The 23,854-nt window shown below is 36.0% G+C and overlaps 1 long non-coding RNA gene across 1 annotated transcript in view; it reads right to left on the minus strand.

Moving 5' to 3' along the window:
• The window catches only part of LOC139364308 (uncharacterized), a 40,812-nt gene that overhangs the window by 11,299 nt on the left and 5,659 nt on the right, over positions 1-23,854 (minus strand). The window contains exons 3-4 of the long non-coding RNA XR_011625920.1: positions 2,623-2,683; positions 97-144 (exon numbers count right to left, since the gene is read on the minus strand). This is a non-coding gene — a long non-coding RNA (uncharacterized lncRNA). The remainder of the gene's footprint in view (positions 1-96; positions 145-2,622; positions 2,684-23,854) is intronic.

Here is a 23,854-nt window from a genome sequence, read left to right on the forward strand (position 1 = left end):
GAATTAAATAAGATAAGACATGTAAAGTAATTTGTGCTATATCTGGGAATACATGGTGGCAGCTACTTCTGTGAGTCATAGAATGGAAATATTTGCCAGTCTATTTATTTTGTGTCTTTTTCTGTTCCCAATGTTTTTTGGTGGCTAAAAGAAAAGAAAAAGCAAGCATGATAAAGACTAATTAAAGAGTTGTTCCTCAAATTTCCTTGAAATTAGTAAGTTGATTCACTGAAATAATTCACATTTCATAACTCAAAATAAGCAAAACTTTGAATCTTTTTTTCTTTTTTTACTTTTTAAACTGACATTTACTGGAGCTGGTAAGACCTGGTTTTTAGGTGGTTGTTTTGTGAATTGTAGCTGAAAACATCATAATAATGAAAAAATATATGCCGGTAGTAAAAGTTAATATGCTCTGTGTTGGTAATAGTTAAAAATTACAGAGAAGCTGAATATCTGATTGGGTAAAGAAGTATTTTTAAGGCTTGAAAACTATTAAATAAGAATAATAATGAGTATTCATTACTTATCAGATGTAAATATTTACCTAGGCAGTCTATTCACACACACACACAAATTATTACTCTGACTTCTTATTGCACTGCCTTATAACTTTTTCTGAGCACGCATAGTGCTTGAAACTAAAATTATGTCATTCTTCAGGATGATGGGTCTTATAAAGACTTATCTGTCAAGTAGCCAGCTGTGTTCTGGCAGGTCATTCAGATTCTTTCTCCTCTCACTTTAATTTACTTTCAGGAGAGAGATGGCTGGCAAAGTTTAAGCAAGCATGATAAAGATTAATTAAAGAGTTGTTCCTCAAATCTCCTTGAAATTAGAGGTTGATTCACTGAAATAATTCACATTTCATAACTCAAAATAAGCAAAACTTTGAATCTTCACAAGAAAATTGAAGAGCTCTACGGATTACCCATTCTTTGCTGTGGAATTGTGCAATTGAATTTAGAATATAATAGAATTTGTGTTTCCAATAAAATCAACTCAGAATAGCTTCACATCATAGAACTAAATTAGACCATAACTCCCTCTAATTAGTTTGGATAGTAATAGTTTTAGTCCTTAATCGCACCTTTTAGTGAAGAATTCTGAAGTCCTTAGAATAAAGTCTATTGTCCTACATCCTTGGGAGTAGTTCTTGAGAGAGGGAAGTTAACAGATGCATTGACAAAATAGGTCGTCTGAAGAGTAGTTTTTAATGGTCTATGAGTTTTTTTTTAAACGGAAAACTTGGAAGTGTGATATTATATAATTGCTCATGTGTGTCCTGAAGCAGGTTTAATGGTAGAATATATGAACTTGATTAAATATTTCATTTCCTGGTAACTTCATTAAGGTTATGGATATCAGTTGAGACATTATACAATATCTTGGTTAGGGGGAGAAAACCCTTCCCTCAGATGATTTATTTTCTGCATCAGCTCTTTCTTTCTCAAGAACCAGTCAACATCTGTAGATCAATTCTTTATTGTGTGCAGAAGCCTTTATCACATGCCTTATTCCAGTCTTCAAATGTGCCTGCCCTTGTTATCTGCTATCTTCTAGACTGGGACAGAGAACAACATTATTAGAATATTACTGAGGTTTGGTTACAACGCTTTAGTAGGTAGTGAGGTGATGTGGAGATGGTGAGGCAGTTGGAGCATCCTCTGAGACTATGAGTTAAATCAAGGAAAAGAAAAACTGGACAAATTCCGTTCAGTTTGAATCTGAGGAGAAACTTATGGAAAGCAGGTTGTTTACATTGAAGTTAAAGTCCTGCATAGACAAATGGCACTTAAATCTCTTCAGTAGTGACATTTTCACTGATGACATTAAGAATACATTGAAAACCTGAAGGGCACATGAGAACAAACTAGAGAAAGGGGAAGGGGATGTATCTGTGGGATATGGTGAAGTGTGTTTTGAGGATGAGAGCCATCTTGGAGGGATGGAGTCAGGAGTTCTCAGAAGAATGGCAATGATCTGTATAGATCTGTGTGGGAAAAATATTGTGAAAATTAACCTGGCAAGCTTATTTTTGTTCCTATCTCCCTAAATGAATTTTATCTTTCAAATATATTTAAACAATGGGTAGCCATGTTGAGAAGGGAGGAGTCCTAACTGATATATGCGTTTAGTCTTTTTTATTTTGTTGTCACTGAAAAGTTGAATTAAACCACAGATTCTGGGCAAACCACTTTAGTAAGATTAAAAACATTCATTACATTTTCCTCCTAAAAGCAGCTTCCCTAAAGCATGGAAAAATGTTAAAAATGCATTCACATTAAAGTCTGATTCTTTTTCTAAATTGGAAAACATGAAAGTGCATTAAAATATTTTTCTAGTAAAGAGTCATTAGAGTAATAAGGAGATTGTTGGTGATGAGTATCTAGGGGGAACATTAATCATCTTCATCTTTTAGTTTTCTTCTGATAAAAACAACATTTGGAGATAACCCAATCATAATTGCAATAGAAAGTTTACAGAAAGTGAAATCCCTGGACATTGAGGTCAACTTGACCTTTGGGTAATAATTCCACAGCCCCACATTTCATGAAATGGAGAAAAATGAACTTTAAATATATGATTACTTAGACTTTCTCAATGAGTTGTTGGTCTCACCAGTATCTTCTTATGTCTTTGCTTCTTTTTGTAGCCCTTCATTTCTTGGGAGCACCTTTACCTTAAATAATTTAGGCAAAAAAAGTAAGATATATTAATAAATGAACTAATTTTTCCTTAGGTATTGAAAGTTCTAATTAAAGTTTTAATATTGGAAAAGGTTGAAGCTGTTTGCTAAATAAGATTTTAAATGACCCCTAGGCTATTTCTAGCTATGATAACATGATGCTCTTATCATTAGTAAACATCGTTGGACTATCATTACATGTTATTATGTGGAGGACACTTTGTTAGTAACAAAGTGTAGTAAGAGGTCATTGCTGTCTAAACTACAGTTCAGCTGGAGACAGATGTTTACTGTTTTATGGTTTACTGTATTTTAGATACTATTGCTTAGTCATATCAGCTAGTAAGGGACAAGCCCCATGAAGTTAATGAATGAACACAGTCAGAAGTTTTTCTCACTCACGTGAAGTCCAAAATACCTTCTGTGGTAGGCAGAATAATGACCTTCCCCACAAAGACATCCTAATTCCTAGAACCTGTGAATAGGTTACCTTACATTGCAAAAGAGACTTTGCAGATGTTATTAAGTTAAGGATATCAAGATGGGAAGATTATTCTGAATTATCTGGGTGGGCCCAATCTAATCATAAGGACTCTGAAAAGACAAAGAGGGAGGCAAGAGAGACACAGAGGCAGGCCATGACGGAAACAGAGGGACGGAAAGAGAGACTGGAAGATGTGGCACTGCTGGTTTTGAAGATGGAGGATGGGGCCATGAGCCAAGGAATGCCGCTGGCCTCTAGAAGCTAGAAAAGGCAAGGAAACAGATTGTCCCTTTAAGGCTCCAGAAGAAACAGCCTTGCCAACATGATTTTAGGACTTCTGGTCCCCAGAACTGTAAGATAATAAATTACCTTGTTTGAAACCATTGGGTTTGTGATCATTTGTTACAGCAGTGATAGGAAAGTAGTCCACCTTCCAGGTAGTCATTCAGGAAGTCAGTCTCTTTTCATTTTATGGCTCTGATATGAGGCGTTCTAATCAGCTGCATTTATTTTAGCCAGTGAGTGGAGAAAGAGAATGAGGGATGGCACATGGGAGATTTTTATGAAGCAGGGAAGTAAATGACAAACACAATTTCTATTCACATTCCATTGTTTTCACCCATCACAAGATGTCATATTGACCAAAATTTTTCTTTAGATGTTATGATCCCCTTATCAGTCTAGTACTTTTCTCTATGTCCTTATGACACCGTGTCCATGCAGCTCATGCTAGACGTCTTGCAGTCGTTTTTGATACTTTCCTCTCTCCTGGCTCCTCATACTCAATCTGCCACAGACCCTCAATGATTTTGTCTAACAAGTCCATCAATTTTCTCCATCTTCAATACCACCATTCTCACCCAAATAGCCATATAACTACATGCAGGATAGTCCTACAGCCAGGAAGAATATGAAGCCTGTTTGGTGAGCAGCTGAGCAGTTTTTGCCATGGATGCCAAACTGGTTCATCAGCAGATGGTTGTTATCTCTTCTCCATCCGTATTATCTGATAATGACTTTTTAACAGCATTACTTAGTTTTTCAAATGCTGAATATTATAAGGGAAGTGTAAGGCATTTTCCTCAGTTTTAAAGGGGAGCTAAAGGTCTATAGTCATCTCAAGCTCTTTGAGGTAAAGGTAAAAAATAACGAATAAATTAAAAAACCCCTGTGTAATTCTAATGGTAAAATAACTTATATGAGTCAGAAGACCTAGGGCAGAAGTAAGGCTCAAATTCAAATAATTAAGTTTATAATATTTATGAGAAATAATTTTTCTTTAATTTCTCAGCACTATTGATGAGTTGTGTTGAGGGCCAGGAACCTCAGTCTTGCCTACTGCTTTCTCCAGTTTGGAGAAAGTTAACACTGTAGGGAACATGTGAGTAGAGGTTGTGAGCCTTGAAATATTGCTTTGCCACACTTCACCAGATGAGTTCATTCTCAATACCAGATGGTGCTACCTCATTTGTATTTTTACAAATATACGATTCTTTTATTTTTTAAAGAAGAAATAGGGATCATATTTGTCCCAGAAACATGGAAAAATTGTAACATTTTGCTGCAATCTTGTCTCATGCTCTTATTTCATTTATTATGGCTTATACATATGTTTTAAGATTCTTTGTAATACTTTAAAATACCACTATGTTATAAAGTGTTATGTGTTCACACCAAACATTTAGAAAATATAGATAAGTAAAAAGGCCACCATACTGAACTAGCAACTGTTAACTATTTGGTGTATATTCTTTCTATAAATATATTGATCTGTCTGCAAGAACTCAACTTTGAAAATGTTCTTACCCATATCCAAGAAGCCATATTAAACACATTTTTTTTTTAGACTTTATGATCTTCTTATCAAACACTTTTCTCCATTTCATTATAAGGCAGTCCTGTCCATGTGACTGCTCATGCTAGATATCTAGCATTGTAGTCATTTTTGGTACCTCCCTCTCCCTTTACCACTCATATCCCTTCATCTGCCATATTCAATCTGTTACCAAGTCTTCTTGATTCCACCTATCTTCATCTACTTTTCATCATCCATCATCTCCCCTGCTGCCACTTGCATCTTGGCCCATGCACATACATGCATATTTCTTCTTGCTCATCACCATGTTCCTAATAACTACTTGCCTTTTGGATTTCATTTTGCCAGGGAAACATTTTCTTGCTGTTCAGACAGGATTTGGTGTGCCTTTTGTGTGCCATCTTAGTACTGTGTGATTATCTCTATTATATTACATATCACCACAGCATTACAACCTGTTTATTTGTCTGTGTTTCCCATAGTGTTCCTAGTGCTTAGCACAATGCCTGCCCCTATCAGGTCTTTGATACACATGATCGAATAGATAATGAGCAGTAGTGGGAAAGTAGGACAAACGGGTAAAGGGATCAGTTTTGGCCTCTGAAAGACATGTTGATTCTTGAATAAAGGAGTGATGTAGAAACAGATGGCTTTAGAACTGGTAGTATTATGGAGAATGAATTGAAAAGAAATGAGATGAATTTAAAGAGTACTGCTGGGACATTGCTGCTGTGATCCACGGGTGAAACCATGAGAACATTGACTCTAGTTACTGGGAATAGGAAGGTATGAATATGAGGACCTCAACTGAAGAAGCAAAGAAATCTGCTCCTGGTCACTTTGGGGTTAAATAGTACATATAAGGCTGTCAGGGGTCCACCCCAAATGGCTCAGAGACGCAATTCTGAAAGGAGGAGTTGATGGTTATAGGCTGGAAAGACCTTTAAAGAAAGAAAGGTGGACTATTACTAAAGCTAGCCCCTTTTTTCCCCACCATCTGCTCTTCAACAAATCATGTATCTTAGTTGAACTTTTTCTGACTTGGTTACATAAACTGTTTTTCTCAGGGTGAGTGGCTCTGACTGCTTCGCCAGAGAAACTCGTTTTAACTGTGTATCTAATGGGTTGCTCTTCAGTTTTCTTAGTTTGCATTTCTAACATGGACAAGTTGCAGAAGTAATACAAGGAACAGCACATAACACAATCTGTCATCCAAAAGTTGGAAAACAGAGCCAGGAGGTTAATTCCTCATGTTTGCAAATACTGAGAAAACACCACCAAAACAACATGTGTCCTTGTATGTAGGTCATGCGATGGATCATAATTATAAACTTTTAGGATAATGCAATTAACAACAATATTTCTGAATGAAAAAGGAAAAAAGATAACATAGAGCCACAGTGAGTGAGCAAATATTTGAAGTCTGCTTACTCTATTCAAGGTATTGTGTATGTCATATATGAGTGCAAACAAGTATAGAGAATAGTTTTTGCTCTCAGGGAGCTTATACTTTGGATGAAGAGATAAGCTGTAGACCTATGAAAGTGTAAGTAAAATATAAGAGTAGCTTAATGTATACATGTATCATTACTTAGGGTTCTGGGTTTTAGATAACAAGTCAACTCAAGAAGTAAGCAACACAGAGGAATTTATTATAAGGAGACAGAAACATATCTCAAGATCAGAAGTGCATCAGGGCCTCAGAAAATGAGCTGGGAAAACTGCAAAGCCACTACCTCCCTTCTTTTGTTTCCTGCTCCCCCATCCTCCCACTGACTCATTTTCTGAGGTGCTCCGCAGTCCCCACATTTGCATATTGCTGACAGGCTACTTGATTCCAACACCAAATTTTTAGTTGAAGAAGTATGTTTATGCTAATTGGATTAAGCATTCATCCTTAGTCCAACTAACTGTGATTTGCATGGTTATGTTATATAGATAAAGCTGTGAGAGCTCAGAGAAGTCATTTTTAGAGAAGGTGCTCATTATAGTATAAATATTTTGTTCAGAGATTGTCTGTTGTTATTCACCAGTAGGCATAGCCGAACCACTGAGATTCCAACTGGATAAGTTTCCTGGGTTGTAAAAATAATGAGGGCTTGTCACAACAGCTCATAATTTGGTCAGAATTTCTATTTGGTACTGTAGAGATTTTTCTGTTGAATGGATGTTTGCACATACATTTATCACAGCTATGCTTGTTTAGAATGTCACTCTGCCATTTGTCATATTAGTGAATAGTCACACTTTCCTGTGTTTCGAAGTTGCCTTTTGGAGAAAAAAGTCTTTGTGGACTTTGTGGAATAACGTAGGACATATCTTTGTTAACAAATTAATTTTTAGGTATAATAGAGACAAACCCAGCATTGAGGGTAGGTCTGTAAATGTTCAGTAGAGCTCTTAAATTGTATTGCTTATGTGCAGTTCTCTCACAAAATTTTAAATTAGTTTAATTCTCTCTCATATTCAGTCTATTTCAATGTGCTGAGCTTGATAGGAAATATCTGAAAAATGTGGTTCTTCCAAAACATCTTCTTATGTGAGGTCCATGAGACAAAGTGTACACGATTGCCATACAGTACAAAGGCTGTGGAATTATACACTACAGTTCAAATTGCTTGAACTGAACTCTGTGAAAAGATCTTGGATGGTCTTTAAAACAGAATTTTACTAAGGAGGTAATATATGCAGTGAAGTGGCATTTGTTCACATTTGCTTTTGAGAAGGATTAATTTACTAATACTGTTAGTTCCTTCACCTCTTTGCTAGTTTATTACTTAAATAGAGACAGCCAAACTTTTTGTCAGGAGAGCTTGTGAGAAATACTGAGTATGGTTTCATGTAAGGCACTTAGGCTATAGTGATTCTTCAGTAATAGGTTAAAAAATGGAAGGACAGGATAAAATAAAAATAGAAAACAATCACAATCCAATATAGCATTGAAAATAATCTCAAAGAACTTTTTAGAAACTTCCAATAGAGAATTTAAAAAATAGAAATGGCTGTTATGGCTGTGTGCTCAGAAATAAAGTCAAGCTACTCATCGTCTTTAAATGAAATTTCAAACTATTGAAAACCTGTTAACGATTGGGTTTGTATGTAACTGCGGAATATAATATAAACAGGATTTAAACATAAAGTCTAGGGATACAATTGCTTTATTGCTGGATAGAATACTCATTGATTCATTCACTCTTTGGCCTGGCTCAGAATCTGAGTCCATATGCCTACCGGTCTCATTCTGGGAAAACGAAAGAAGTGGAATTATAATGAGGTTTTTAGTGTAAGGGAGTGTTTCTCCTCCATAGTAGCTGTGAGTGAAGCTGATGGGACTTACTAGAAAAGTCAGACCTCAATGTACTCTTGTCTCAAGGGCGGCAAGTTATTATGGTTCTTTGTGGTGTGTGATGTGGATGTTAGTGGTCTGTCACGTGACTTGCCTGCTTTTCATATCAGTGGGGGGACTCGAAGGAGCTGGAGGAGCAATTGATAATCTCATTTGGTGTCAATGCCTGAGGCCCGAGCCACACAAATCAGCACCTTTCTGGTGTCACTGGGCTGCTTGCTGATGGCATCCTTCCACTCCTTCACAGATAACATTTTTATTAAGAAGCTAGCAGCGGCTCAATATAAGTATTGTGTGTGTGTGTGTGTGTGTGTGTGTGTGTGTGTATGTGTATGTAATGTACATTGATTTAGGACTTTGACATGATAATCAAAACAAAAGCTGTCTTTAAATTTTTTTTTGAGACAGGGTCTCATTCTGTTGCCCAGACTGGAGTGCAGTGGTGTGATCTTAGCTCACTGCAACCTCTGCCTCCCGGGTTCAAGCGATTCTCCCACCTCAGTCTCCTGAGTAGCTGACTATGGGCTCGTGCCACCACGCCTGGCTAGTTTTTGTATTTTTTTTGGTAGAGATGGGGTTTCACTATGTTGGTCAGGCTGGTCTTGAACTATTGGCCTCAAGTGATCTGCCCACCTGGCCTCTCAAATGCTGCCATTACAGGTGTGAACACCGTGCCTGGCCAACAAAATCTATCTCAAACAAAGGTGATGGGTAAAATAGCCTACAAAATGGCTTCTAAGTCTCAAAAATTAATTGTTGTCTAGATTTTAGAGTTTAGATCTGACTCTGCCACTAACTTATCTTGGTTGATTCACACAATGGCTTTGCTTCAGTTGACTTCTTTGCAAAAAACAGTTAAATTTGTTTTATTCCTAAAATTTGTGGCATAGTTATGCCTGAATTCATCCCGCATATTGTATATATACTGTATACCTGGCATTTTGTTACATGCTCTGAGTACAAAAAGTATGTTTTAATATAAAATAATATGTGGTCTAGTAGTGAAATTGAGATGTATAAAAATACAGCAATACCGGGCAGACTGTTATAAATGTATATATAATAAAATTAAGTTTAACTATGTGAGTTTATAGTTTTATATAATAAAGCCTCTCCAAAAGCTGTTTTTTCTTTGTGCTTTCCTATAATTTTTCTTTATTTAAGAAATCATTTCAACTTTTATTTCAGATTCAGGGTTACACATGCGGGTTTGTTGCATGGATACATTGCACTATGCTGAGGTTTGGGGCACTAATCAATAGTTAGTTTTTCAATTCTTGCCCTTTCCCTTCACTCTGACCTCTAGTAGTCCCTAGTTTATATTGTTGCCATCTTTATGTCCATGTGTATCCAATGCTTAGCTCCCACTTATAGGTGAGAACATGTAGCAGCCAAATGCTATTTTTAAAAATAGGATTTTCATTTTTCTTGGTTATTTTAGGAGTAAGGTATAAGAAGAGCCCATGTATGCATGCATTAGCATGTGTTTATACTAGTGTGCAGGTACAAGCACACTGCTATGTCCACTGCCTTGCAGGATACTGTGTGTGATGTAGCGAAAGTCAGAAGACCAGCTTGTCATTCTCTCTCTTTACCTTTCTGTGTGATCTTGGGCATATCACTAAATGTCTCTGGGTATTGTAAATTGAGAATAGAGATAGCTTTCTTGGGCAAAGGATTATTATCTAGCTAAAATGATTGATCAGAAAAGTATTTCGTAAATGGCAAAGCGACGCATAGTTACTCTCAGGAATTTCATTCTCTCTAATTCGTATGTGAGCATTTAAATATTATGAAGACTAGTTGCTTTATGATGATAAAATGTTATAGTTTGCTTTGCACAGATTAAAAAGTCATAAGTGTTTTAATATCCTTTAATTCTTCATGGTATGTTCATTCTCATTCTTAATGGCTCCACATGCCTGAAAATTAATTTGCATCTTTACCCAATGTCATATTGTGGCTCTTCAGTATACTTGCAGAAAGTCTTTGACAAAGCTTCACATGCATAAAGATTTTCCTTATGTGCATATTAATAACCAATTATAAGTATGATCCAAATTTTAAAATCTTTTTACCCCGCCTTATTCACAAAGGATAATTGTATATAGCTTTCACATAATGACTAAAATATTAGACTCAGTGGAAAAAAATTAATTTTTATAATTGAAAAGACTTACAAATTTTAGGTCAAGGACAACTACTCCTTGGTAACCCTTTATTTAATGCATGGATTTGACTTAGCACAAAGTTCTTCAAAGTGAAATCAAGGCACACTCTCCCATGTGCTTAACTCCCTTTGTTCTGCAGTCTGACTTTTCTGACTTGTGGAAATATAAGACTGAACAGGATGTCAGTAGGCTTCTTTTTGGGGCTTTCTTTTAAAATTGTTATATATGTATTATGATTTTAGACTCTCTGGAGGAGAAAATACTTTTTCTCCTTTAAGAAGCTACAGAAACTTTTAGGAGGTTGGGTTATAAAATGGAGAAGCCAAACATTGACTGGGAGGGGTAATGAGCAGGTGAATTTGTAGCTGGCTGGGAGAGAAGGCTCCCTTTGAGCTTCAGTCTGGAGATGGGGAGATACAACGCAGAGGGCCAAGAGCTCTGTGGAGTCTGTCCTACTCTGGCATACATTAAAAGCATCTTTCCTTAGTAGGAGCCATCAATTTAGAAAGGAAGTAGTTAAATACTACCAGTAGGATATGTAAGAAGCGATTCCTACCTTTAATCTGAGAGACAAACTGGAATAGGTGACAAGAGATGGTTAACCAAGAAGTCAGGAATTGTTCAGGGGAAATGCTATAGGGTAAAACAAAGATATTATTTTTTTTTTTTATTTTTTTTTTTACGGAGTCTCACTCTGTTGTCAGGCTAGAGTGCAGTGGTACAATCTCAGCTCACTGCAACCTCTGCCTCCTGGGTTCAAGCGATTCTCCTACCTCAGCCTCCCGAGTAGCTGGGACTACAGGTGTGCGCCACCGTGCCCAACTAATTTTTGTATTTTTAGTAGAGACCATGTTGGCCAGGATGGTCTCAATCTCTTGACCTCGTGATCCGCCCGCATCAGCCTCCCAAAGTGTTGGGATTACAGGCGCGAGCCACCACACACAGCCAATATTATTCTTTTAAGGGAGAAGTTTTCAAACCTTGTCAGGAGTAAATTCCTTTCTTCTAAGTAAAATTTTACATGACTCCTCACATGTCCTCTGCACTCCTTTCATTTATGAAATACGTAAAAATAGAGCTGCTGCAATTTGAAGCAGGTATGGGGTCCAAGCCTCATGTGATTGTGATTCCTACTATGACCCCTCAAGTAACCTCATGAAGCATGAGGGTTCCACAGACCACAGGTTGAAAACCACTATTTCCAGTTATAAAGGAAAAACAAATGCTTAGACTGAGATAGCCATATTAGCTTAGTGATAAATACACTTGTATGTTGGTGTTGGCTTTTCTTTTAAATTTTCCCTAGTATCGAAATTCTGCTTTTGAATAAACGTTGAATGTTAATCAAAGTGTCTGATTATTAGAATGGGAAACAATGTAGAATATCTGGATAAGTTCATCTGATATTATCTACATCTAAGGAAATCCTGATGATTTATTTAAATTAGGCGCACATGAATCATTGGTAGCAGCCATACAAATTTTAGAAATAGTGTCTTACAGTACTTGGTATTTAATAGCCCAGCCTAGCAACATCTAATACATCTTTTGTCCACCCAGCCTTTGGCACAAAATCTTGCACATTGTACTTATGCCATGAATGATTTCTTTTTAAAAGATTTTATTTTATTGTGGCTAGAACACTTAACACGAGATCTACTGTCAATAAATTTCTGTGTACAATACTGTATTGTTGACTACAGGTACAATGATGTTCTGCAGATTCCTAGAGCTTATTTGTCTTGCTCGATGGAAACTTTATACCTGTTGATTAGTAATTCCACATTGTTCCCTCTTCCAGCCCCTGGCAACCACCATTCTCCTTTTTGATTCTATGAATTTGACTATTTTAGTTACTTCATAAGTGGATTCATTCAGTGTTTGTCTTTCTGTGACTGGCTTATTTCACTTCACATAATGTCCTCAAGGTTCATCCATGTTGTCACACATTGCAGAGTTTCCTGCTTTTTAAAGGCTGAATGGTATTCCATTATATCTACGTATCCTATTTCTTTATCAACTCATTCATCTGTCCATGAACATTTAAGTTATTTTCATCTCCTGGCTATTATGAGTAGTGCTGCAATAAATGTGATAGTGCCAGTATCTCTTTGGGATTCTAATTTAAATTCTTTTGAATAAATGCCCAGCAGTAGAATTGCTGGATAATATTATAATTCTATTTTTAATTTTTTGAGGAAACACTATACTGTTTTCCATAGTGGCTGCAGCAGTTTGCACTCTCACTAACAGTGAGTTAAATGTTCCAATTTCTCCACATCCTTGCCATATTTGTTGTCTTTTATTTTTTTGATAGCAGTCATCCTAACAGGTGTAATATCTCTTTGTGGTTTTGATATGCATTTCCCTGATGACTAGTGATGTCAAGCATTTTTTTTTCATACACCCACCTATTGGCCATTTGTATATCTTCTTTGGAGAAATGTCTATTCAATTCCCTAGCCCCTGTTTAAATTGGATTATTAGGTTTTTATTTTTTCTATTGAGTTGTAGAAGTTTCTTGTACATTTTGGATTATATACTCTCATTGGATATAGGGTTTGCAAATATTTTCTTATATTCTGTAGTTTGTCTTTTCACACTGTTCATTGCTTCCTTTGTTGTGCAAAAACTTAGTTTGACACAGTCTCAGTTATTTATATTGGTTTTTGTCACCAGTGCTTTTGGTGTCATATCCACGAAATCATTACTAAGATCAATGTCATGAAGCTTTGCTTCTATGTTTTCTGCTAGAAATTGTACATTTTCAGGTTTTAGTTTTAAATTTTTAATCTATTTTGAGTTGATTTTTTTGTATGGTATAAGATAAGGGTCCACATTTATTTATTTATTTATTTAGACATAGTCTCACTCCGTTGCTTAGGCTGGAGTGCAATCTCAGCTCATTGCAACCTCTGCCTCCTGGGTTCAAGCGATTCTCCTGCCTCTGCCTCTGGAGTAGCTGGGATTACAGGCAGGCACCACCATATCGGGCTAATTTTTGTATTTTTAGTAGATACGGGGTTTCATCATATTGGCCAGGATGGTCTCGAATGCCTGGCATCAAGTGATCCGCCTGCCTTGGCCTCCAAAAGGGCCGGAATTACAGGCCTGAGCCACCGTGCCCAGCCTCACTTTTATTCTTTTGAATGTGGATACTGGATATCCAGTTTTCCCAAAACTATTTGTTGAAGAGGTTGTCCTTTCCCCATTGTGCATTCTTGGCACTTTTGCCAAAGATCAGTTGACCTTACATGTGTGGATTTATTTCTGGGCTCTCTATTCTGTTATATTGGTCAATATGTCTGTCTTTTTGCCAGTACCATGATGTTTAGATTACTATAGCTTTGTGATATTTTTCTGGACTCAGGAAGTATGATGCCTCCAACTTTGTTCTTTTTTCTTAAGATTAATTTGACTATTTATGGTCTTTTGTGGTTCCAGTATAAATTTTAGAATTGCTTTTTCTGTTTCTCTACAAAATGCCAAGGGATTTTGATATGGATTGCATTGAATCTGTAGATCACTTTAAACAGTACAAACATTTTAACAATATGAAGTCTTTAAATCTATTAACATCAAATGTCTTTCCATTTGTTTATGTCGTGTTTAATTTCTTTTATCAGTGTGTTGTAGTTTTCATTATATAAGTCGTTCCCCCCCATAGTTAAATTTATTCTTAAGCATTTTATTTTTTTGTTGCTATTTTAAATAGGATTGTTTTCTCAATTTCTGTTTTAGGATAGTTTGCTTTTAGTGTATAGAAATGCAACTGATTTTTATATGTGGTATTTCTATCCTGCAACTTTACTGAATTTTTTATTCTAACAGTTTTTAAGTTGAGTCTAGAATTTTTGATATATAAAATCATATCATCTGTAAACAGGGACAGTTTTACTTCTTCCTTTCTAGTTTGGATGTCTTTTATTTTTTTCTCATGCCTACCTGCTCTGGTGAGAACTTTTAGTACTATGTTGAATAAAAGTGGTGAGAATGGGCATTTTTCCTGAGCTTAGAGAAAAAGCTTTTAGTTTTTTACCATTGAGTATGATGTTAACTGTGGGATTTTTATGTAAGATCTTTATTATGTTGAGGTACTTCTCTTATATTCTTAATTTGTTGAGCGTTTCTATCATGAAAGGATGTCGAATTTCATCAAAGTTTTTTCTACATTGATTGAGATGATTATGTGATTTTTATTCTTTCTTCTGTTAATGCAATGTATCACCTTAATTGATTTTCATATGTTGAACCATCCTTGCATCCCAGGGATAAATTCCACTTGGTCATGGTGTATGAAACTTTTAATGTGCTGTTGGATTCAGTTTGCTAGCATTTTGTTTAGGATTTTTGCATCTAAATTCATCAAGGATATTGTCTTACAGTTTTCTTTTCCCATAGTGTCTGCTGGTCTTTGGTATCAGGGTAATGTTGGCCTCATAAAATGAGTTTAGAAATGTTCCCCTTTCTTTAATGGCCAGAAGGATTGATGTTAATTCTTCCTTAAAAGTTTGTTAGAATTCACCAGTGAAACCATCTGGTCTCAAGGTTTTCTTTGTTGGGAGGTTTTTGATTACTGATTCAATCTCCATGTTAGTTATAGGTCTGTTCAGGCTTTCCAGTTCTTCATGATTTAGTCTCGATAGCTTGTGTTTCTAGGAATTTACCCATTTTTCCAGATTGTCCATTTCTTTGGTGTATAGTTATTCACAGTATTCTCATATAATCCTTTTTATTTTGTGGCATCACTTGTAAAGCCTCTTCTTTCATTTCTCATTTTATCTATTTGGATCTTCTCTCCTTTTTAAAGTTAGTCTAGCTAAGAGTTTATCAATTTTGATTTTCTTTAAAAAAACTCAGTTTCTTATTTTGTCTATTTTTAATTTCTTGTGTTTTCTGCTGTAGTTAAAAAAATTTTCGTAATCTCCTAACTTGGACTTAATTTGCTCTTTTAAAAATTCCTTGCAGTGTTAAGTTAGGTTGTTTATTTGAGATCCTTTTCTTTTTAAATGTGTTTATTGTGCTAAATTTCCCTCTTAGTATTGGTTTTGCTGCATCAAGTACTTTTTTCATGACTTATATCACAATAGATCTATTCTGGAGAAAGATCCACATGAGAAGAATGTGTATTCTGCTGCCATTGGGTAGAATATTCTGTATACATCTCTTAAGAACATTTGGCCTATAATGTAATTCAAGCTCTCTTGTTTCCTTGTTGATCTTCTATTTGAATATTCTGTTTTCAAACATTATTGAAAGTGAGGTATTGAAGTATTCTATTATTATCACATTGCTGTCTATTTCTCTCTCCAGTTTTGTCAATGTTTGCCTTATGTATTTGGGTACTATGATGTTGGGTGCATATATTTATAATTATTATACTATCCCGGTGGATTGACCTTTTTATCTTTATACAATGCCTTTCTTTGTCTTTTGTGACAATTTTTGACTTAAAGTGTATTTTGTGTGTTATAAATATAGCCACCCCTGCTATCTTTTAGTAACCATTGCATGAAATATCTTTTTTCATCTCTTCACTTTCAGCGTATGTCCTTAAATCTAAAGTGAGTTTCTTGTAGACAGCATATAATTGGGTCTTGTTTTTTAATCTATTCAACCATTCTATTTTTTTTTTGATTGGGGCATTCAATCCATTCACATGTAAAGTAGTTATAGGAAAGTATCTGCTATAGCCATTTTGTTAGTTGTTTTCTGTTATGTAGTGTTTTCTTAATCAAAATTTTTAAAATGAGTCTCAGAAGGGACTGATGAATATTTTAAATCTATAGTCTGCTAAGTCAGGGGAGGCAGTATTTGTGAATTACCTCAGCTACATGCATTTTCTCCTATTTCCTATCTGGAAATTTCAAATAGGTTGGTAAGCTTATTTGCCTATTTAAATTGGTTGGGTTGGAGTGCAATGGGCAGAAGAAGAGGTAGTATCATGAGAGAAGCCACAGAGAGAAGAAATATGGTGTTTGAGGTGTAAGGTCTCCCTTTATTATTATTGGATGTTGCTAGCAAAAACAATCCTCTGCCCACCTCAGAGCAAGATAGGATGTTGTGCTGAGTTTAATATCAGAAGAATTGGATGGTATGTTGTCCAAAGGCAAACAGCGTATGAGGTAGGTAACCTAATAAGGTTATATAAGTCTATAAATGTGAGTGATTGGAACTGGAGGTCTTGTAATAAAATTTTCAAGGTTTCAAAGTATAGAACCTTAATTTTATCTTTCAATAACAATGGATATTACTTGTAAGTAACATTTAATACAATAACCTTGAAATAAAATCTCTGTATAAATAAAAATGTTAAATCACTACTAATTTTTTTCTTGTGGAATATTATAATCTGTATTAACTTATTGATAAACATAGGCAATTTTAATGAAAATAAAAATTTTTTTGAGATGGAGTCTAGCTCTGTTTTCCAGGCTGGAGTATAGTGGTGTGATCTTGGCTCACTGAGACCTCTGCCTCCTGGGTTCAAGTGATTCTCCTGCCTCAGCCTCCCAAGTAGCTGGGATTACAGGTGCCCGCCACCATGCCCAGCTAAATTTTGTATTTTTAGTAGAGACGGGGTTTCACTGTGTTGGCCAGGTTGGTCTTGAATTCCTGACCTCATGATCTGCCCACCTCAGCCTCCCAAAGTGCTGGGATTACAAGCATGAGCCACTGTGCCCGGCCTAAAAAAAAATTCTTAATTTTAGGATATTAACTACTTAAACTCTTTTTTTTGTGATCATTTCAGATAGACTTCAAGAAGTTACATAGTGGAGATTTGTTAATTACCTTTCTTAATAGAAGAAAAAAACCTTGGTAAGTAATATCAATTCTATTCATTGCAGAAAATGAAACAGTTGGTGATGTTTCAGAGAACCCAACTCAAACTGACTTAAACAAGCAGTAGGCTGGAATTTATCTAATTCCAGGTAGTTGGTTTTATCTAATGTTGGTTTAACTAAAACCAGGTAGTTGGTTTTATCTAATGTTGGTTTAGTCTAGGGCTGGTCCGAATACCCAGTGATATCACCAAGTACCAGTTTTTTCCTATCTCTTCATTTGCCTCCTGTGATGTTGTTTTTTCTCTTCTAACCATCAAACAAAAGTCCTGAGAATCACTTTCCTTGGATTGACTTAGATAGCATGCCAAGAGAGTGTTATATACTGCACTGTCTTGTTTAGGCTTGGGTTCCTTCACCATCCCTGAATCAGTAACTGTGGCAGAGCTTGTAATTTTGCTGATATGCTTAAACCAATCCCTAAGTACATGATTGGAAATTAGGGATTCTGTTAATAGTGAGAAATGGGATTGAATATTACTATAGCTATCAAAATTGTCTTTTTGAGTGGATAAGTATTTATGTTAATTATTACTTGAAAAGATTGTTCTTATTTTTATCAATAATTATAATCCTATGTAGCAATTTATGAAGAATCAGGGCTAAGTATTATTAAAAAGAAGATAATGAGCCAGGTGTGGTGGTTCATGCTAGTAATCCCAGCAATTTGGGAGGCCAAGGCAGGAAGTTTACTTGAGCCTAGGAGTTTGAGATTAGGCTGGGCAATATAGCATGATCCTGTCTCTAAAAAAAAAAGGAAAAAAAAAAAGAAAAAAAAAGAAGTTAGCCAGGCTTGGTGGTGCACCTGCAGGCCCTGCTACTTGTTGGGGCTGAGGTGGGAGGATTGCTTGAGACTGGGAGGTTGAGACTGTAGTGAACTGTGATGGCACCATTGCACTCCAGCCTGGGCAACAGAGTTACACCTTGTCTTAAAAAAAAGATAATGTATTCTGGTACAATTTGCTTGAGTTACCTGATTTATTGCAAATACTCCCACATTCTAATATATATAAATCGAAATATATAGCAATCTAGTACATTAGGAGTAGGTTTGGGATATCTGTTAATATAATTGATGAGACTTTTTATGCAATAAGAACAATTCTAAATTTATTTAAAAGTGAAATTCAAGGAGCATGCTGAGAATGCTATATTTCTGGTTGACGTTTGTGTCTTTCTATTTTTTTCTCTCAATTAGTTGAAATTTTTGTACCAATTATACGTAATAGATTTGAAACACTCTCTTCTAATCTTCCTGGATTTTTTAGCTTGCTGCAAATCCAAGCTTTAATACTTTCAAGGTCAAAAGAGATTTTACTAATGTTTAGGCCCTTGGTCTTGTGCATTTTCCAGAAAGGGCAGACAAAGACATTAATCACTAAAAATGATGACCTTGATCTCCAGCCCATACTTCCTTTCTGAACACCAGCAATCTATATCATACTGCTGATTGCATATCTTAACCTGTATTTTCTATCTTAAACTCCACATGTATAAAACTTAATATCTCCTTCTCCCAAATGTCTTATTTCCAACCTTTTCCTGACTTGATCAAAGGCACCATCATTCACCTGGTCCTCCAGTTAGAAGATCAGGAGTTGTCCTGCATTGCTTTCTCTCTCTTGTCCTTTAAATCCCTTACAGTGTGTCATCAGTTCATACGTTCTACCTTCTTAGCATCTCTCCTCTTGATTCTCTTCTGTTCATCACCACCACTACTGCTTTTATTCACGCCGTTCTCATGTGTTCTCTGGATTCTGGGAAACGTCTCCTAACTAGCTCTCTTGTTTCTATTCTGACATCTATTCAGTAAGCCTTCCACATGTTTGCAAGAACACTTTTAAAAAGTACAAACTTTATTAGGCTATTCTGCTGTTTAACCTTTCAATGGCTCTCCACTGCCCTCAGGATAAAGCTGATCTATGAAAACATGGATCCATGAAAACACGCTCTATTGAGTCTTCCTTGCACTGGCTTCTAATGAACTATCCAATGAACCATTTACTCAGTATTCTTTTTTTTTTTTTTTTAAATTTGAGATGTATTCTCGCTCTTTTGCCCAGACTGGAGTGCGATCTCGGCTCACTGCAACTTCCACTTCCTGGGTTCAAGTGATTCTCCTGCCTCAGCCTCCTGACTAGCTGGGATACAGGTGCATGCTACCACACCCGGCTAATTTTTTTGTATTTCTTTTTAGTAGAGTCAAACTCCTGACCTCAGGTGATCTGCCTGCCTTGGCCTCCCAAAATGCTGGAATTTCAGGTGTGAGCCACTGTGCCTGGCCTCTGTATTCCTTTTTACATTAGATTTAAACTGTGGAATTTCTTTTGGTTTCCTACTGCTGCCAGGCTATTTCTTACCTCTCTGACTTTGGTTATGCTTTCTCTCTGCTTGGAATATCCTTTGCTCAGTTTCTATTTATTAAACACCTACCAGTCTTTCAAGAGAGTGTATGTTATAATGTTTGAGAGCTTGTATTTTGGAGGCAGATGGACCTGGGATTGAATCCTGGATCCCCAATAACTAACTATATAGCTTTGGTCAAGTCACATAACCTCCTTGAACCTCAATTTTCTTATCTATAAACTTGGAATAATAATATCTACTACAAATGGCTGTTGTGAGGATTAAATTAAATGAACTAATGAACTTGAAGTGCTTAATACCATGCTTGACACATTCTAATTATTCAATAAATTGCAGCTTCTATGACTCAACTCAACTTATTTATCAAAACCTTTTGAACCCCTTCCCCTCAATTGGAATAATCATTCTGCTTCAGTTATTGAGCTATGATCTCAATTGGAGCTATGATCAGCTCCAAACCCATATCCTTGTGTAGCCTGCTCTGTGGGGCTGGGACTGGCACTCTGTAAATTAGATCTCTGCCTGGCCAGTTCTCTCCTCTTAGGCTCTCTCCGCAGGGGTTCCAGGGAGACTGCACAGCTGGTGGAGGGAAAAGGCACTTGCTCTTTTCTGTTGAGTTCATGTGTGCTTCCTAATTTTGTCAGGGTCACCCTTGTCTCATTTCACCCTGGCAGTGGCAGTTGAATCCAATAGCAGCAATCAAATGCACTTTGCAGTTTAGGTTCTCTAACACTGGCAGAATCAGACACATTAGGTGAGCAGTGCCCCTTCTTAGATGTCTGGGTCTCAGGCAGATGAGTCACCTCCTCTAAACGTTCTAAATTTTAATAAACCCAACCTTTCACTTTGCTTTCCCAATTGTAGGGGTAGAAGAGGCTTCCTGCAGGTGTTATCTCTGTGATACCTTAGAGTTCTCTCTTTGCCTTTTCATCTACTCAATATAACTATCTACACTAAAGTTTTTCCTATTAAGAGTAATTAGTGTGACCTCTATATCCTAACCGGACCCTGACAGACACTGACACCTATTCCCTCCTTTGTTCCCTTACTAGGATATGTTTTTGTGTCCCAAGTGCCTTTGTAATAAACTGATGCACAGTAAGAGTTCATAAATAGAGCTACCTGATGAACATCTCTGCCTGAATAGTTCCCTTTAGGTCCCACACTCAGTATTTTTCCATCTGCGCTCATCGTTTGCAGTCATCACTACAACTGCAGTTTCTTCTTTCTCCATATTGGTCAGTGTCATCAGTGTGTGCTTTCGAATGAATTGAATTCAGTGTTCTAAACTTGATCTTTACAGCAATTGAACAATGTGAACAAATTAAAGTTACTAATGTCTTTGTACTTCAAGTTGCTACAGTAAGTGAGACAAATTTTGGTTTAAAAAATATATTAATGTAATTCATTTAAAAATCTATATCTCCAAAAGTTAATAACCAGAAAAGATACACTTGAGTAGGAGGGGGAAACCCAAATCTTATTCCTTTCATTTCAAACTAATTTTTACAACTCCATTAGTCTTTCACTTTCCCTATCAATAAAATGGAGTTAAAATATGTATGTATGTCAGAGATATGTATGCATCCTATGTATGTCAGAGATATTTAATATATTATATAAACATACACATTAGATAACATATCTGCAAGTTATTAGGATTTAATAACATTTAGAATTAATCATTATGCTAAAGTTAAACTATTTTAAAGTCTATCTCCTCCCTCCCAATCTAATGATAACAGATGGGTTCAAAGTAACATCTATAAAAGAAGCTTAAACTATGTTTAACTTAACATAAACAATTCATTGAGTTTCACCAAATAAATAATGTTGACTAAAAGTTGGGAGAGTTTTGATTACATAGTTATTAAATCATTATAAAACATAATGTGGTCTTTGAGAAGCAATTCCTGACTTGCATAACTGTTTTAAAAAAGGAATCTTTGATATAAAAAATGATGAAGCAACTCAATTTTACTGGCATAGAATTTGGGGAAGGGCATTAAGAATTATTTTATTTCTAATACTGAATGTATGAGAGAACAGATCAAGTAATAAATTTTAAATTATTTCAGTTTTCATGCTGGATCAATGTTTGCTATTGCTGAAATTTTTTCTGGAGTTATTTTGATTTTGAGAAAATTAGAATTGATTTATTTGTAAAGCAGAATTCTGAATAGAAACTATAAACCATGCTGAATAACAAACTCAAATATAGATTTCTTGTCCCAATATTTAAAAGACAACACTTTTGAAGAAAAAAGTGAAGTAGGGTTAACCCAATTTCTTATCTTGGCGAATATGAATGATATCTATAGTATAGAAAAAAAGTTGATACTCATACGAGCCTATATAGAATCAAAGAATTCAATAAAATGCCGGATCATTCTACTTTTTAGATATACTTGGAAACTGAAATATCATCAAAAGACTTCAATACTGCATGCAGTGAGCCAGTTCTTCCTATTGGAGAAACAAATAACTATATAAATATCTTCTTTGAGCAAGTGGGCAGTTGAATTTCAATGATTTAAAATAGCTTTATTTTCAATGTTAAAATGTCATGCAGTAAAGTTTTAAGGAAACCCTACAAAAATACATTTATAGCAGACTTAAGCAGTTGCTTTCAGATAATGAGATGTTTGGTTCTCTCTATTGTGGTTTTTCAGTGTAGACTTCATCTGAATTATCTCTTCTTGGCCTGTTGAGATTTTCAAATGTATGAGGATTTCTAGGGATATTTATTTCCCCTTATAACATATTAGCTATGAAGAAATGCCAGTTATCTGAACAACATTTGAAATTTACTGTGCTCTGGAAACTGTCCTAGGTCCTAGGATGGAGTTGAGATTAGAAGACAGGGGAGGAAATAAAAAAAGAAGAATAAGACGCCTTGGTCCAGTAGCATTTGCAGTGATGCATGGGCGCTTTGGAATTTCATGGTTCATCATGGTTCTCAGGGCAAAGGTGAAAAAACTGAGTCAATTAGAAGTTTATTATTTTCCATTTTGTCACATTCTGGCCATATTCCTATTGATTTTGTAGCAGACCATTAGAGTATGCTGAGAGCCATACCTTGCCACTTATTCATATAATTCATATTCATTATAACATGCCGGTAGTAAAGAGAAGAATCCCGATTTCCACTCTCCTTTTTGAATAAACCTAATGGAAACAATTAATGTCATTCATGGGATCTGGGACCTGGTAGATGCTGAGCATATTCCACCACTTAGAGAAGTGTACAGGAAACCTGAGGTCATTTCAGGGTAGCATGGCTAGTTGGTCAGAAGGGATTCTAGCCTGTCCCATTTCTGCTGAAAGAGTGAAGTTGGTCTTTATTTCACTGTCTTATACACCCATGCCTAAAAATAAAATAAGGAAACCAGAAGTCAATATTTGACTTTAGTATAAATCCCTTAGGGAATTGTTCACTCATTCAGTCATTTCAACATAATCAAGTTCTGAAGCATCTCATGCAGTGTAAAACAAACTGGTACCAGACATTGGGGACATAATGATGAAAAGACTTGGCCCCTGAATTAATTTGAGCTTCTATAACAAAGTACCATAGACAGGGTGGCCTATAAACAACAAGAAATGTATTTTCACAGTTCTGAGGGCTGGAAGTCTGAGATCAGGGTGCCAAGACGGTCCCCTTCTGGTGAAGGCCCTCTGCCAGGTTGCAGACTGCTGTCTTTTTGTTGCATTCTCACGTAGAAGAAAGAGCATGGAGAGCTTTACAGGGTTCCTTTTATAAGGTTAATCCCATTCGGGAAAGCTCCACCTACATGACCTATTTATCCCCCAAAGACCCCACCTCCTAATACCATCACTTTGGGGGTTAGGAATTTTTTGGGGAAGGGGCACAAACTTTCAGTCTTTAACAGTCCCTACCCTGTAACAGGAACATATTTGCAACATGGTAAATGCTTATTGTAGAATGACTTCTGGTCAAGTTTTTTCTAGGTGGTTACTTAATTTATTAGTACTTATTAAAAGTAATGGCAAAAACCACAATTACTTCTGCACCAACCTAAATGTTTATGTATTTTGACCAATTTGAGCAGTCTCTCCACCAGCTCCTTGACAAAAGCATGAAACAACTGACAGATCCACCTCTTGTTTGCCCATCC

The sequence above is a fragment of the Macaca nemestrina genome, chromosome 7, assembly GCF_043159975.1.
Source record: "Macaca nemestrina isolate mMacNem1 chromosome 7, mMacNem.hap1, whole genome shotgun sequence".
Classification (NCBI taxonomy): Eukaryota; Metazoa; Chordata; class Mammalia; order Primates; family Cercopithecidae; genus Macaca; species Macaca nemestrina.